Here is a 16,040-nt window from a genome sequence, read left to right as displayed (position 1 = left end):
GGGGTTGCTATGAGTCGGAAACGACTCGACGGCACTTAACAACAACAACAACAACATGTCCTCTCCCAACTTCACGGTCAAAGACCTGTGAAGACCCAGAAACATAGAAGATAAAAAACCAAAATTGACAGATAACTTATTGCCAAAATTACTAACTGCAAAGTAGATTGATCTAAGCTGAAGAAAAACTTCAAAGTTTTTTCTTACTAGACAGAGGAGTCCTGCCCTTCCAAAACACATAGGAAGAAACTATGTTATCTGCTCATCTGACCCTGACTGAGAGGCCCAGAAGTCTGGGCATTCACCTTCATTCTCTGTGGGTAATTATTTTAAACAGCTAGATTGCTGTTCCTTACTCTCCATTTTCCTATGTCTCTTTAGATACAGAAGTTTAAAAAACATTTGAATAACAAAATTTTTAATTAGCTCCACATATTGGCACCAAAGGTATCCCAATGACCTTATTTCAGAGAGTGTTAGACTTAGATATTATTATAGTTTAAGCTTGGAGGACTTGTGCTCACCCTGAATGTGTATACATTGTGTTTGTGTTGTGATCAGTGAATTTAGATGATATATACAAATTGATGATGATACAGATGGCTGTAGATACAGTATTGATACAGATGTACAATTGCATCTGTATCTTAACTACATCTGGACTACATCTTAACTGTATCTACATCAATTCCTTATTGAGTTGTAAGGGAGAAAAGAGTTGATACATGTGAAGTTTTTAGCACAACCACCACATTTGGATCTATCAATAATAATTTCTGTGTGTGTGTAAGAGAGCGAGAGAGAGAAAGAGAACTTTCTGATAAACATAATAATTTACTTGACTAATGTATACAATCTTAAGAATTTATTTTCTGTATATGCGAAATCATTAATAAGTTGCAGACTTAAATGGCAATTTGTATTCTCTGTACTATATATAATCTTCTGTAAAATTTTTAGAATTTAATTCCACCCTTAAAAGTGTGGCTCTGTTCTTACCAATTAGGTGATCATTTTACATAACAAAAATGATTAAGGCAAAATAGCATTTGGGTGATTTTGTTGTTTATTTTTATTTACTATCATATTATTGGGAGCTCTGGTAGTGTAGTGCCTAAGGCACTTGACTGCTAACCAGAAGGCTGGTGGTTCTTACCCACCAGCCACTCCTCGGAAGGAAGATGGGGCAATGTACTTCTGTAGTGATACTGCCTCGGAAACCCAAGGAGGAGTCACTACAAGTCGGGTCCGACTTGACGGCACATAACAACAACAACAACATCATACTATTACACCTAGAGGATGCCACATTATTGTCATCTTCTTTTTACTTGATTATTCTCCAAATACCAGTTACCATTTCTGTCTCAGTCACTGATTATGTGAACACAAGAACCCACCAACATAGATATTACCTTCTCCCACTTTTTTTTTTTTAAACAAAGAACAGGAAACTGGTGTTCTGAACATTAAATAACTCATTCCTAGAGCACAGATGATCCTGTCAGTGGCCAAACTTGGGGGATTTGGGTGCAAGTTTCTCCTTAGCCACTCAATGAACACAGTACCACATTTCCTAGGTGAGACGGTCCACACAGTCAAGGATGGAGTCATGGCTGAACTTGTAATAGTTCAGGACTTACCCTTCAACCACATTGATCCCAACGACATTGAATCTATAATTTCATGAGGCCATGCTTTCAGGAAGATCTGACCTTGGATGATGTACCATGTCATCCTTCAGCACTGTCATCTTTCTTCTGTTTGCCCACTCCTGAATTCCCATTCCACTTTCTACTAAGATTTGGGGACAACCTGCAAGGTCATACTTATATCCCTATTGTTTATTACCCATACTCTATGCTGGTACATAGTTAACTGAAACCCCTGAAATCATCTATGTTCGCATGAAATGCATCTTTATGAATCATGTGGTTTGAAATACCAAGTGATAGCAATAGTTCTGGAATAAACATATTCAGGTTAGAAACATGTGATCAGGCAGAGTAGAAGGGGGAAGTCAATGTAACTTTAGAAAGAAAACTGTCAACAATCATGGCCAAATTGTTAGGATATGAGATATGCCAATTCATTGCACATATACCCGAACTGCTTCTCCTTATGTTTGGTTGTAATTCCACCCCCAGGAGCATTAAGTGAAAATTGTAACTTGTAACTACAAGAAAGCACTCCTGTATATAATCAGCAAATATGTGGTAGCCCAGGTTACTTGGAGTATAACAAATATAGAAGAAAGCAGAGGAAGATTATTTAAACATTTTATGAATATATTGACTTGAATAAAGTAACCTGAGCATCTACATTGTTGCTCCCATCTGAGAATCAAGAGATTCTGGTTAATAATAACCAGTGTTTATGGTGTGAAGATGCTTTTTAAGCATTAGAGAATGTGACACGTTTGAGGTATCAGAAAACCCTGAATTCCTCATAATTTCTTTTCCATTACTTTGAACATTAGGAATGTGCCATATTTTACAGAATAATAGATTAATACCAAATACACACACACACACTCAATATTCTGGGGGGAAAAAAATTCTCCAAATAGATTGTCTGTACTTCCTGTAGCCATACATCATCATACAGCATTTCATTAAAATTCTCCCTTCTCATTATTTTTAGCTCTTGACAATTGTTCTGCTTAATTAACTCAATCAATTGTGGATTACTGTCATTTATAGCTGTAGAAATCTGGTGGTTTATTAACTTTCATAAATGCCAAAAGAGAACAGAAGCACTGGAGGGCTGATAATGAAATGCTTTTTTTAAAAATTTTCCAGACTTTAAATGGATTTAGCTCATGTTGTTTTGCAAGTTGTTGTCAATGTGTGGACTTTGGAATAGCACTGTCTCCTAGTGCTGTTTGTTACCTACAAGGGGCAGTGATGAGTCATGGTTAAGCTCACTCCTCTTTTACCCTTAACATAGTGTGCCAAGTGTTGACAACTGTAAATGAGTTAAGATACTTGAAGGGAGATTTTTTTTTCCCTCACTACTGTATTCTTACAGCTTGGAAAAGCAGCTGTAACATCTGTTACACATCAAGTCAAAACAAAACAGAAAAAACAAACCAAACCTACTACCTTTGAGTCGATTCTGACTCAGCAATCCTCATTGCGTCTTCAAGGCTGTAAATCTTTGTGGAAGTAGATTGCTTCATCTTCCTCCCACAGAGCGCTGGTGGGTTTGGAATGCTGGAGGATGCAAGTTTTACACTGGTTCCCAGAGTTCCCCAGAGGAACTGAGCTCCATTTACCCATTTGCTTTTTAAAGCATGCTGTATCTTCTGCTTTCCACTGCCTGCCTTACTTCATTTCCCTACTGGTGTTGCTGGTAAGATAAACGACTTGCACCCAAATCCTTGTCTCAGCCCGCAGGATCAACTACTCAGTCCCTCTGGGTAGCTGGCTGTGACCAAGTAATGACCATAACCTTGCCCCTTGTCAGCTCTACTATACACCTGGGAATTCTGATCATTCACATGAACTTATAGGCCCATTGTCTGCCAACCCTATATATGATCTTGGATACACTCTCCATTTAGACATACCTAATTGTTTAGCTTGTTCACCCATCTATCTATCCATCCCTATACCCATGTTTGCTTTCATTGACAACTCAGTATTGTATTTGCAAAGGGGTTCATATTTGTTGTTTGTACTGCCCATGTAACTCTCTCTGTCTTTCTCATCCTCAGTGCTGCCATATTGGTCACTCACATTTGGTACATTGCCCTTCTCTTCACCCAAATAAATATTTATCTCTGTCTATCTAACATCATTCCCTCCCCTTCCCTCCCACCCCTGGTAACCAACAAAGAAAATGTCCTCCAATATATAAACCTTTCCTTAACTTTCACAATAACGGACTAATACAATATTTGTCCTTTTGTGACTGACTTATTTCGCTCAGCATAATGTCCTCCAAGTTCATCCACGTTATGCGGTGTTTTGCAGATTCTACATTATTCTTTAGCATTGCATAGTATTCTATTGTGTGAATGTACCAAAGTTTGGTTATCCATTCCTCAGTTGTTGGACATCTAGGTTGTTTCCAAGTTTTGGCTATTGTAAATAGTGCTGCGATGAACATCGGCGTGCATATATCTTTTCTTGTTATGGCTCTCACTTCTTTAGGGTATATACCTAGTAATGGGATGGCTGGGTCAAATGGTATTTGTATTTCCAACTTTTGAAGGAATCGCCATACTGCTTTCCACAATGGTTGTACCATTTGACAGTCCCACCAGCAGTGTATGAGAGTCCCAATCTCTCCACAACCTCGCCAGCATTTGTTATTTTCTGTCTTGTTGAACTTTGCTACTAGTGCTGGAGCAAGATGGTATCTCATTGTTGTTTTGATTTGCATCTCTCTAATAGCTAATGATCGTGAGCATTTCTTCATATGTTTGTTGGCTGCTTGAATATCCTCCTTGGTGAAGTGTCTATTCATGTCTTCTGCCCATTTTTTAATTGGATTGTTTGTCTTTTTGTTATTGAGGTGTTGGAGTGTTCTATAAATTCTAGAGATAAGTCCCTTGTCAGATATGTTATTACCAAATATTTTTTCCCAATCTGTAGGTTCTCTTTTGACTCTTTTGGAGAAGTCTTTGGAAGCACATAAACATTTAATTTTTAGAAGGTCCCAATCATCTGGCTTCTCTTCTGCTGTTGGTGCATTTTGAATTATGCTTGGTAGTCTATTTATACCAAATATTAGGGCCCTTAAGTTTGAGCCTAAATTTTCCTTGAGAAACTGTATAGTTCTAGGTTTCACATTTAAGTCTTTGATCCATCTGGAGTTTGTTTTTGTGTGTGGTGTGAGGTACAGATCTTGTTTCATTTTTCTGCAAATGGATCTCCAGTTTTGCCAGCACCATTTATTAAACAAACATTCTCTTCCCCACTTAATGGATTTGGGGCCTTTGTCAAAGATCAGCTGACTATAGGTCGATGGATCTATACCTGGGTTCTCAATTCTATTCCATTGGTCTATGTATCTGTCATTGAACCAATACCAGGCAGTTTTGACTACTGTGGCTGTATAGTAGGTTTTGAGATCCGGCAATGTGAGACCTCCTACTTTGTTTTTCTTCTTCAGTAGTGCTTTGCTTATCTGAGGTCTCTTTCCTTTCCATATAAAGTTAGTGATCATTTTTTCCATATCCCTAAAGAATGTTGATGGGATCTGGATTGGGATTGCATTGAATGTATAGATTGCTTTGGGTAGAACTGACATTTTCACAATGTTCAGTCTTCCTATCCATGAGCATGGGATGTTTTTCCATTTATTTAGGTCTTTTATGGTTTCTTGAAGTAGCTTTTTATAGTTTTCTTTGTAGAGGTCTTTTGTGTCTCTGGTAAGATTTATTCCCAAGTATTTTATTTTTTTGGTAGCTATTGAGAACGATATTGATTTCCTTATTTCTTTTTCAGCAATGTCTTTGCTGGTGTAGAGGAATCCAACTGATTTTTGGATGTTGATCTTATATCCTGCGACGTTGCTGAATCCCTCAATTAGTTCCAGTAGTTTTTTGATTGAATCTCTTGGGTTTTCTAGGTATAGGATCATATCTTTGAAGAAGTTTTGAAGTGTAATGTAGTGCTGTGTGTGATTCTTGTCTTCTGTGGTTAGAACAGTGATTCTCAACTATAGGGGAGGGAGAAGGTTTGGCCCCAGAGATATCTGGTCATGTCTGGAGACATGTTTGGTTATTTTGGTAGTTAAGGTTGTGTCAACTGGCTGGGCCATGGTTTTGAGTGGCTGGGCAGCTGGATGCTGCTATTACCCATGATGAGATTGACACGGTGTAATCAATTCCATGGTGGAATCTGCTGTGAGCAGCTAATTGGTTGCCTTTGGGATATGGCCTGCTTCCAGTATATAAGGAGATGCTTTGAAAAAAGTGTCTAGCTTCTTGGCACATCTGGGTCCTGCATTTGGCAGAGTCTTCAATGGTCGGCTGTGTTGCCTGTTGATATTGGGACTGTTTCTGGACTTGAGCTAGTGGCCTGCCAGGTTGCTTGCTAATCTTGGGACTGTGCCTTTTTTTTTTTTTTTAATTATGATTTGGGTGAAAGTTTACAGAGCTAATTCACTTTCCATACAGCAGGTCATATTAACTTTGTCTCATGACATTGACTGCAATTTCCCACAATGCAACCGCTCCCCTTCCCACTTCCTCCTTATAGTTACTTCTTCCCTATGTCCTTCCTCCCATGCATTCCTGCCCCCCAGCTGTCTTCCTGAGCATACACAGCCCTTCTATTCTCCGATGATCGATCTCTACAAGGAATGTATCTAACTAATGTAAATGTTCAGCTGAGGGACTGTGCCCTTTTACTTGTCGATCTTAGGTTCATCACCCTCAGTAGCCAGCAGCTGCATGAGTCAGAAAAAGCCTCCAGCTCTAGTGGGCCTGGAACAGGAGGCAGAGCTGAAGCCCAAGGTTGAGGGACCTTCATCCAGCCCCTAGAGCCAACCTCCTAAACTGTAAGAGAATAAATACGTTTGTTAAAGTCATCCACTTGCTATTTCTATTATAGCAGCACTAGAGAACCAACACAATTCTCATGATTGGGGTTGGGAGAAGGGTTGTTACTGGCATGTAGTGGGTAGAAGCCAGCAATACTGCTAAGAATACTATAAATTAGAGGACAACCTCCTACAAGTTATCTGACCCAAAATATTAATGCCACTGTTGCAAAACCTCTTAGGGTTAGAGCATTTTATATTTTATTTAAGAAATCTTTTCATATCCCAATGATATGCAGTATTCTATGTTTTCTTCTTGCTGTTAGTTGAAAGGCATTGACTCTGACTCACAGTACCCTATGTGTTACAGAGTAGGACTGCTCCACAGAATTTTCTTGGTTGTAATCTTAAGGGAAGAAGATCATCAGAACTTTTCTTCTGTGGCTTGAACTTCCAACCTTAATGTTAGCAGTTGGTTACAAACCATTGGTGCTACCTGTGGACCTTATGTTTTCTCTGAGAAGCTTTATTCATCTTATTTAGGATTATGGTTCATTTTGAATGAACTTCTATATGTGGTATAAAGTAAGGATCAAAGTTCTTTTTCTTTCTTTTTCTCCTACATGAATATCCACTTGCTTCATTGAAAATGCTATCTGTTAAACCACTGGATTGTGATGGTGCCTTTGTTGTAAGTTAAATGAGGTTTGGCTCTGTTTCAGCCCTTTCTTTTCAGTTCTACTGGTCTATTTATACCCCATTGCCTTAATTTCTGAAGTTTTGTCTTAAGTCCAGAACTGCAGTATTGTAATTCCTCCAACTTTTTTTTTCTTCCAAAATTGTCTTGGATATTTTAGGTTCTTTAAATTTCTGTATAAATTTCAAATAAGTTTGTCAAAAAATATTTGAGGCTTTGAATGCAAGCATATTGAGTCTATAGATCAACTTAGGAAGAATTTATTTCTTAATAGTACGTGTTGCAATTCATGGACCTTGTATATCTCTTCTTTTATGTGCGCCTTCTACAGTTTCTCTCAACAGTGTTGTGTATTTTTAAATGTAAATACTTTTCACTCCTTTTGTTAGATATATTTCTAGATATTTGATTCTATTGTAAAGGATTTTTTGTTTGTTTGTTGTTTCATTACCCGGATTATTAAGGGAGGTTCCAAATAAATCATATTAGTGGTTACTTTGGCATTAAAGTTGTTCTATTTTCTGTAACTTTTTATACAGATCCTGTTGATTTATTTTAATTAAGGGAAAATTATTATAGATGTAGAAAAATTAGGAAATAAATTATATTTATCTAAATATTATTAAAATGAAGTCAGTAAGATTTCAATGTAATTGCTAAGAATAACTTTTATTTAATTTCCTTGGAATGAAGGTTGGGCAATCTATTTCCGTAGTGATACTGCTTCGGAAACCCAAGGAGGGGTCCCTATGAGTCAGGTTCGACTCAGTGGCACATAACAACAACAACATTTGTATTTTATTGGAAATAAGATTTATGTGTGTTGTATTCAACTAATGAAGGCTTATTTTATCAAAAGATATTTGATGCCTAGACAAGTTTTTAACCAGATATATTTGTCCCTTTTGAACTTTTCCATACAAGCATAAAATTTTTGTGGATAAAATAAAAGCAAATTTTATAGTTGGTCTCAATAAGTATTTGATAAGTGTTGACTTCCTACTTCCACAATAGAAACCAAGTGGATATGATATTTGAGTGTCAATGGATCTAGTTTATCACCTTTATGCTAATTCATTAATTGTACTCCAGATGTCTGGAGGAGGACTACATTAGGACTATACCATGGTCAAATATATTGGATGTATATGTATGGATTCTACAAGGTAATAATTTATTTATATTTTCATACACATTGAGTTTCCTGAGCTAATCCATCCACTGATGGTCTCAGCTTCTACTTGTAGCTGGACTGTTCTTAAATCTGTCTTCAGCACTCATCTTAATTAACCGCACTCTCCATTTTCACATTCGCTTCAGTTCCAAAATTCTTCCCACCTACCATATGTATGTTCTAATACACATTTGTAATAGATATACAAATATAATGTGAGGAGAGTTAGATTAACACCTCTCCTCTCCAAAAACACTACTCTTTCTTGCCTTCTCATTACTCCCATTACTCTTTTTGTCCTCAAGACTTGCAAAGAGGTATTTTTTAAACCCATCATCCCTTTACTTTCCAATGCCAGTCAATAGCCAAGTCCTGCTAATTTTTTCTTTCACATTTTCTCTCAACCTGTCCCTTCCTGTGTATTTTCCTGCTTATCATTTTGCCCTGAGTGTTGGCAGCTGTTTTTCCTGTCCCTCCTCGGAGCCAACATTCCAGAACTTATAATGCTGTCCCACATCTTCTTGTCTTGCACATGCAAATGCTTTTCTCATTGTCTTAATGCCTATTTCAGCATCTTCCACTGAATCATGTATAGTCATTTTTCATACTCAGTTCTGATGTTTTCTCTGGAAATGCTCTTAACTCACACAAAGTTAAGTGGATGTCCATTGTGTTTCCATTGTTCTCTCTTACAAACACTTTGGGGACAGGATAGGATTGTTGTCTTTGAAGCTGAGGTGCTACTGTGTCTACATAGTGTCTATTGTGTTAGAGCTGTTATTGCAGATTGCCTCTTACACAACTCTCAGGTTTCCCCTTGTATCTGTTCTACACAGAGCAAACAACACAATTTTCTCACACAACATTGTTTGTGTCTCAACTTTCCAGTAATAGATGATTTGCTACCATGCCGTTCCAAATTCCACATCTTTGCTCGGCATTGAAGGACTCCACTCTCCATCACCTTTCCTCACCTTCCCCTTCTTATAAACAAGAAAGTATTCTTCCTCTTTCTTGAATATTATAGAGCATACTTGGCCTCTTGGTGAGCATGTGCCAATCAAAAATGCCCATTTTTCATCATCTCATGTAAGAAACTTTTCAAACCATGCCACCTCCTGGAACCTTCTTCAAGTAACCTCAGCCTCCAACTCCCTTATTCTGCAGCCCATGGCTATTTTTATTTTATATTTTATCTATTTTGCTTTGATGCATAAATTCTTTAGGGCAAAAGCAATATGTTATGCTTCTTTTGTCTTTATCAATATTTATTTCTTATAGTAATCTTTGGTGAATAGAAAGTGTCTAGTATAAATTGCTAAATAATGTTATGGCTCCCTAAGTATTAAAAGTCTTAATTAAATTTCTTTTTCAAGGCATTTTTCACCTACTTTTAAAAAAAGTGATGGAGTAACAACTAGATTGAATTTTTCAATGTTTCAAATCCATCTCAAATTTTAAAAAAACATTAGTTTCTTATCTATGTTAAATTTTCTCTTTTTTGTGATACTTGAGGGCATGTTTTTGCATACTGAAAGACTCGAAACAGATCACCCACTGCTGAGTGATGTGACTAATTCTTTAGTATAACAAGCATCCCTTTGAAAAATCTGATTCTTCTGGGAGGTTATCTTTGTGGGGGAAATGAAAAAATGAATGTTTATTCAAATGTCGAAATTTGTTATATAAGGGTAGGATGGGATAGAGGAAAAGTGCTAGATGTGAAACAGAAGGCCCAAGCCATCTCCGCTTGCTACTGTGTGTCCTTCTGCAAGTTACTTAGCTTCTCTGAGTTGTGATTTCCTTGTCTTAATGGATAGCGGCACTAAAACATGTACCTTAGTTGGTCTATCTCTTATGGTTGTTTGGAGATCCAGGCAAATCAGACTTATGTAAGAATGTATAAAGTATAGAATACTATAAAAATATGAGGTATTGTTATAATAAGTCAATTTTAGCCATTTAGTCCATGGTAATGGCTAGTTCAATCAGATATTTTCTACTACTGATGTAGTGAGTTTTTATCACCAGAACTGTTTCATTGAGGATCTATGGCTTTAGATTAAATCAAACCAAACTCACTGCCATTGAGTTGATTCTGACTCATAGCGACCCCCTTTTAGTTTCTGAGGTGGTAAATCTTTACAGAAGTAGATTGCCCAGTCTCTCTTCTGTAGAGTGGCTGGTGGGTTTGCACTGCCAACCTTCTGGTTAGCGGTCAAATACCTTAGGCAGAAGTAGAAAGATTTTTCAAACGTTAATATTCTATGGCATTTCTGACAAGGAACCATGCTCCCAGAAATTCTTAACAGAATAATAAGTCACTTTTGAGAAAGAAGTATGATTTTTGGAAAGCCAAATGGAGTTATGAGGGCAGAAGGTATTACCTGTCCAATCTGCATTTGACAGGATTGGATCATGGTCACAAGATTGTAAAATTATAGCTGGCCACTGGTTTCTTGAGGCAGAATTTGATACCCAATAAGGTGACTGTTGGCTGCTTCTTGTGCTCTGGAGGATATCTGGAAGTCTGAGTGTGTGGCCATGTGTTCATACCTCCAGCAGTGGTATGAAGGATTATCTCAAGGACAAAAACTACATTGTCAAAAACTCCAATTGTGACAGCATTTTGCTAAAGTCACTTATGTGGATGATGAGCTCATCCTAAAGGCTCATCTTCTACGTAGTAGTGACTATGTAAAGGCTTTTGTGTTACTCTCTTTGGTAACTTTATCCTCAAGTTATGAGCTTGTAGATAGATAACAGTATGTGATGAGTCTTTGATGATATGAAAAAATAATGTTAATGTTATATATATGAATATATATATAGTATTATGCACTTAATGAAGTGAAATTGTTCTCATATTCTATGCTGACAGCTAGATGAGATCTTTAAACCACAGGAATAGGAATTGATGGTGTTCAGTTACTATTGCTGTGTAACAAGGCATCCCAAAACGTAATGACTTAAAGTCACAACACCCATTTACTTAGCTCAGAAATCTATAATTTGGGTAGTGTCCAGTGGGAAAGGCTCACCTAAGCTCCATATGGCATTAGCTGAGGCAGCTCAATTTAGGTTAGAGGATCCATTTCCAGCATGGCTTGCTTGTATGGTGGGTGAAGTGACTTAGCTCTTGGCTGGAATATTAGAGTTGAGAGTTGAAATCTCAATTCTGTCCATGTTGGCCTCTCCATGAGCAGCTTGGACTTTCTTACATCATGGTGGCTATATCCAAGAGTGAGAATACCCAGACCTGGAAGGGGAAACTGGCAATTTCTTAAGGCCAGGCATCATTTCCACTATACTCTGTAGTTCAAGCAGTCACAGAGCCCCAAACTAAAGGGTGGAAACCTAACTTCTACCTCTTGAGAGAAGAATGTCAGGGACAAATTTTAAAATCTTCACGGACAGGTAGTATAAAGAGTAAACAGAGGGCAGAGGGCCATCAAGTCTTGGGAGGGCAAGCTTCAGAGGAGCTGTTAGCCAGTTGTTGGGGACAGGTTCTCATCCTATTATACAAGGAACAAATATGAAACACTGAGTATTTAGCAAGTTGGAGTGAATGTACATTTAAGAGAGAAGAAGTGGGATGATAACGAAAAGCTTAATTGCCCAATTTCTTAATATTCTTTAGGCTTTATCTTGACAAAGGTAGGGCCTGAATCTATTAATTGTGTTCTTTAATCCTCGGTAGGCAATTTTTAAGATTTACAGTTGCTTCTTTTCATTATTTTCCCCTAAGCTACAAATTAATTACCAAGAATTTCATGATAGGCTTTGCATGTTAATAACTATAAATTGATTGTGATAGTGTATATGAAAATATCCTGTAAATAAAAAACTTACCATTTGTGTACTTCTCCAAGTTGATAAAAGGTATTTTTTTTTAAGTTGTCATTTCTTTTAATTCTCACAAGACATTGTAAGGCAAATTGTTGTTAGAGTTGACCCTTAAACAACATGGGTTTGAACTGCATGGATCCACTTATTCACGGAACTTTTTCAAAGATACACTGACCGTGCCTGCCTCTCCTGTGTTCCCTTCCACGTCTTTGGTTTCTGCCACCCCTGAGATAGCGTGACCAACCCCTCTTCTTCGTCCCCCTCCTCAGCCTTGTCAGTGTGAACATGGTGAGGATGAAGACCTTAATGATGGTCCACTTCCATGTAATGAATACTAAAGAATCATCATGCCGTAATGAACTTATCTGTAAAGTAATAAACTTATCTTTTGTGTATGTGTATGAATACCTTCATGAGAAAATCTAATAACTGTATGGCAAGAGCTATCTGACTGCTTATGTTACCTGTAAGGCTTCTGGTCAATGGTAGACAATTCATAATTAAGTTTTTGGGGAGTCAAAAGTTATCCATGGGTTTTAAACTGCACAGGGGGTTGGCCCCCCAACCCTCACATTGTTCAAGTGTTAACTGTATAATAAAAATATTGACAGATTAAACAGAGAGAGAACATGTCAGTTTGGGATAGAGACAGAAAGGCCCTCTCCTTATACAGCTCCTTTTCCCTTCCGATATGCCTTGACTAATATATTTGTTTAAATGGCCAGACTTTTCCCTGCTGGAATGTGTCTACTTCCAGAGTCCCAGCCAGAAAGCTCTTAGGACAGCACTTAGCTTTGGAGGCCTAACTTCTTATAGCTTTCCAAATCTATCAGTCAGGTTCTCAGAGGGAACGTTGTTAACTACTTTAAAATGTATAGAGGTCTTTGGCCTCTGGGCTTGATGATTAGGATTCCACCCTGGTAACAGATGCTCTATTATTATCTGTAAGCCCTGCTATGATTTCTAAACTTTTTTTTTTTTTTTCCAACCACAGCAGCCTGTTTTGGTTACCTACGCTGCTCTGACAGGAATATGCTACAAATGGAATGCTTGAACAAACAGGAGTTTATTCTCTTACAGTTTGAAGGCTTAAAGTCTGAGTTCAAAATGCCAGGCTTTAGGGGCTGGGTGAAAGCCCTTCGACTTTGGGGTTCAGCTTTGCCTTCTGCTTCCAGCCCACTGAACCTGGAGGCTTTTCTTCACTCAGGTAGCTGCTGGCTGCTGAAGCTGACAAACCCAGGGTCAACAAGAAAAAGGCACAGTCCCAATGTTATCAAATAACACGGCATTCAAGTCCAGGAGAAGTCCCAAGATTGATAGGGCACGGCAGTTGCTGAACAATGACTTGGCTACGTGCAATGTTCAAGTGTACCAAAAAGCTGGCTGCCTTCCTCAAAGTTGCTTCTTATATACACTAAGCAGCCCACATCCCTAAAGCAGCCACTCCAGTAGATTCTACCATGGAGTCAATTACCAGTCTCACTGTGGTAGTTGAATTTGTATGTCAACTTGGCTGGGCCTGGTTGAGTGGGCGGGCAGCTGGTGGTAGTTATTCACCATGATGAGACTGGCAATCAACTCCATGGTGGGATCTATCACAAGCAGATGAGTAGCTGCCTTGGGGATGTGGTCTGCTTCCTGTATATAAGGAGAAGCCTTGGGGATAGTCTCTAGCTTATGGCATGCTTGGACCATGCATGTAGCCATGTCATTGTTCAGCAGCCTGCCATGCTCTGCCGACCTTGGGACTTAAAATAGATTTGAATTAATGCCCTGCTGTGTGATTTGGTAACATCCGGACTGTGCCTTTTAACTTGTCAACCTTGGGCTTGGCAGCCTCAGCAGGCAGCAGCTGTCAGAGTGAAGAAAATCCTCTAGCTTCCGTGGTCTGGGAGCTGGAGGCAGAGCTAAAGCCCAAGGCTGAGGGGCTTTCACCCATCCCCTAGAGCCTGGCACTTTGAACTTGGACTTACAGCCTCTAAAAGTAAGAGAATAAACTCCTGTTTGTTAAGGCCATCCCATTTGTGGTATATTCTTGTCAGAGTAGCACTAGGTAACCAGAACACTCCTCACAGGGAATAACTACATCTAGCTGCCCAGCCACTCAACCAGGCCCAGCCAAGTTGGCCCACAATCTTAATTACCACATAGCCCTATGTGGAGCTGAAGGTGTGATTTTACAGGCTTTGACAAACTTTCATCACCTACCTCCTTTCAGAATATCTTCCTCATTAAAAAGAGGGATTACTTAATAAATGATGCTGAGTTAGCTAGTTAGATACTTGGGAAAATTGTTAGATCATCATTTTCAAATAAAAAAATGTAGATAATTTAAAAAAGATAAATGTAAAATTATGAAGCAATAGAAATGAATCAGAAAAAAGATTTGATGAAGATACTCTAAGTTTTAGTATGTATCTTCTTTCCTGGCACAAGAAGCTAAAGAATAAACTATAAAGGAAAGTTGATAAATTTAGATACCTACAAAACAAAACTGATGAATAGATTACAAATTAGGCCAAAAACAAAGTTGGGAAGACATTTCAATATTTATGCCTAAAAATGATTTAGTATTATTTATCTAAGAATAATATTTAATAATATTCTAAATACAGACAAAGATTTTCCACCTATCTAAGACACATTCACATCACCATACTCCTTTGCCCATTCACAGACTATAACCACAAGACTAAAAAAGTAAAATAAAAATAATATTAATCATAATAATCCTTTCCTTTGAGCTGATTCAGACTCATAGCAACCCTACAGAATAGGGTAGAAGTGCCTTGTAGGGTTGCCAAGGCTGTAAAACTTCATGGAAGCAGACTTACACATTTTTCTTCCATGGAGGGGCTTGTGAGTTTGGACCACCAAACTTTAGGTTACCAGTCAAGTGCTTAACCACTGCACCACCAGGGCTCCTATTAATCATAATATCTCACACTTAGTGAACATTTTTCCTGGAACAAACATTGATCTAAGAGCTTCATATGTGTTAACTCATTTAACTTTCCTAACAAATTTTGAGGGAGGTGCCATTATTTTCCCCATTTTGCAATTGAGATTAAGACAAAGAGGCTGTTATATAATTTATCTAGGTTATGAAGCTAGGAGTAAAGTGTGAAATGAAATGTGCAAAGACCTGGAGTTAGAACTAAAAGAGAAGAACATTCTCAGCATTTATCAAGTTGAAAGAACTGAAGAAAAAATTCAAGCCTCGAGTTGCAATATAGAAAGATTCTATGGGCAAAATATTGAATGATACAGGAAATATGAAAAGAAGATGAAAGGAATACAGAATCACTGTACCAAAAAGAACTAGTTGATGTTCAGCCATTTGAGGAGGTTGTGTGTGATCAAGAACCAATGGTATTAAAGGAAGAAATCCAAGCTGTGCTGAAGGCATTGGTGAAAAAACAAGGCTCCAGAAATTGACATTGTATACATTCACCATACTTATTTAATCTGTATGCTGAGCAAATAAGCTGAAAACCTGGGCTATATGAAGCAGAAGGTGGCATCAGGGTTGGAGGAAAACTCATTAACCATCTGCAGTATGCAGATGACACAACTTTGCTTAGTGAAAGTGAAGAGGATTTGAAGCAGTCACTGATGAAGCTGATTGTGGAACAGACCATCCACTGCTCATAGGCAAGTTCAACTTGAAGTTGAAGACAATTGCAACAAGTCCATGAGAGCCAAAATATGACCTTGAATATATCCCTTCTGAATTTAGAGACTGTCTAAAGAATAGATTTGATGCATTGAACACCAATGACCAAAAACCAGAAGAATTGTGGGATGACATCAAGAACATCATCC

Source organism: Orycteropus afer, unplaced genomic scaffold, assembly GCF_000298275.1.
Source record: "Orycteropus afer afer isolate SDZICR_OR568_19922 unplaced genomic scaffold, OryAfe1.0 scaffold00002, whole genome shotgun sequence".
NCBI lineage: Eukaryota > Metazoa > Chordata > Mammalia > Tubulidentata > Orycteropodidae > Orycteropus > Orycteropus afer.
Note: the sequence above shows the minus strand (reverse complement) of the source record.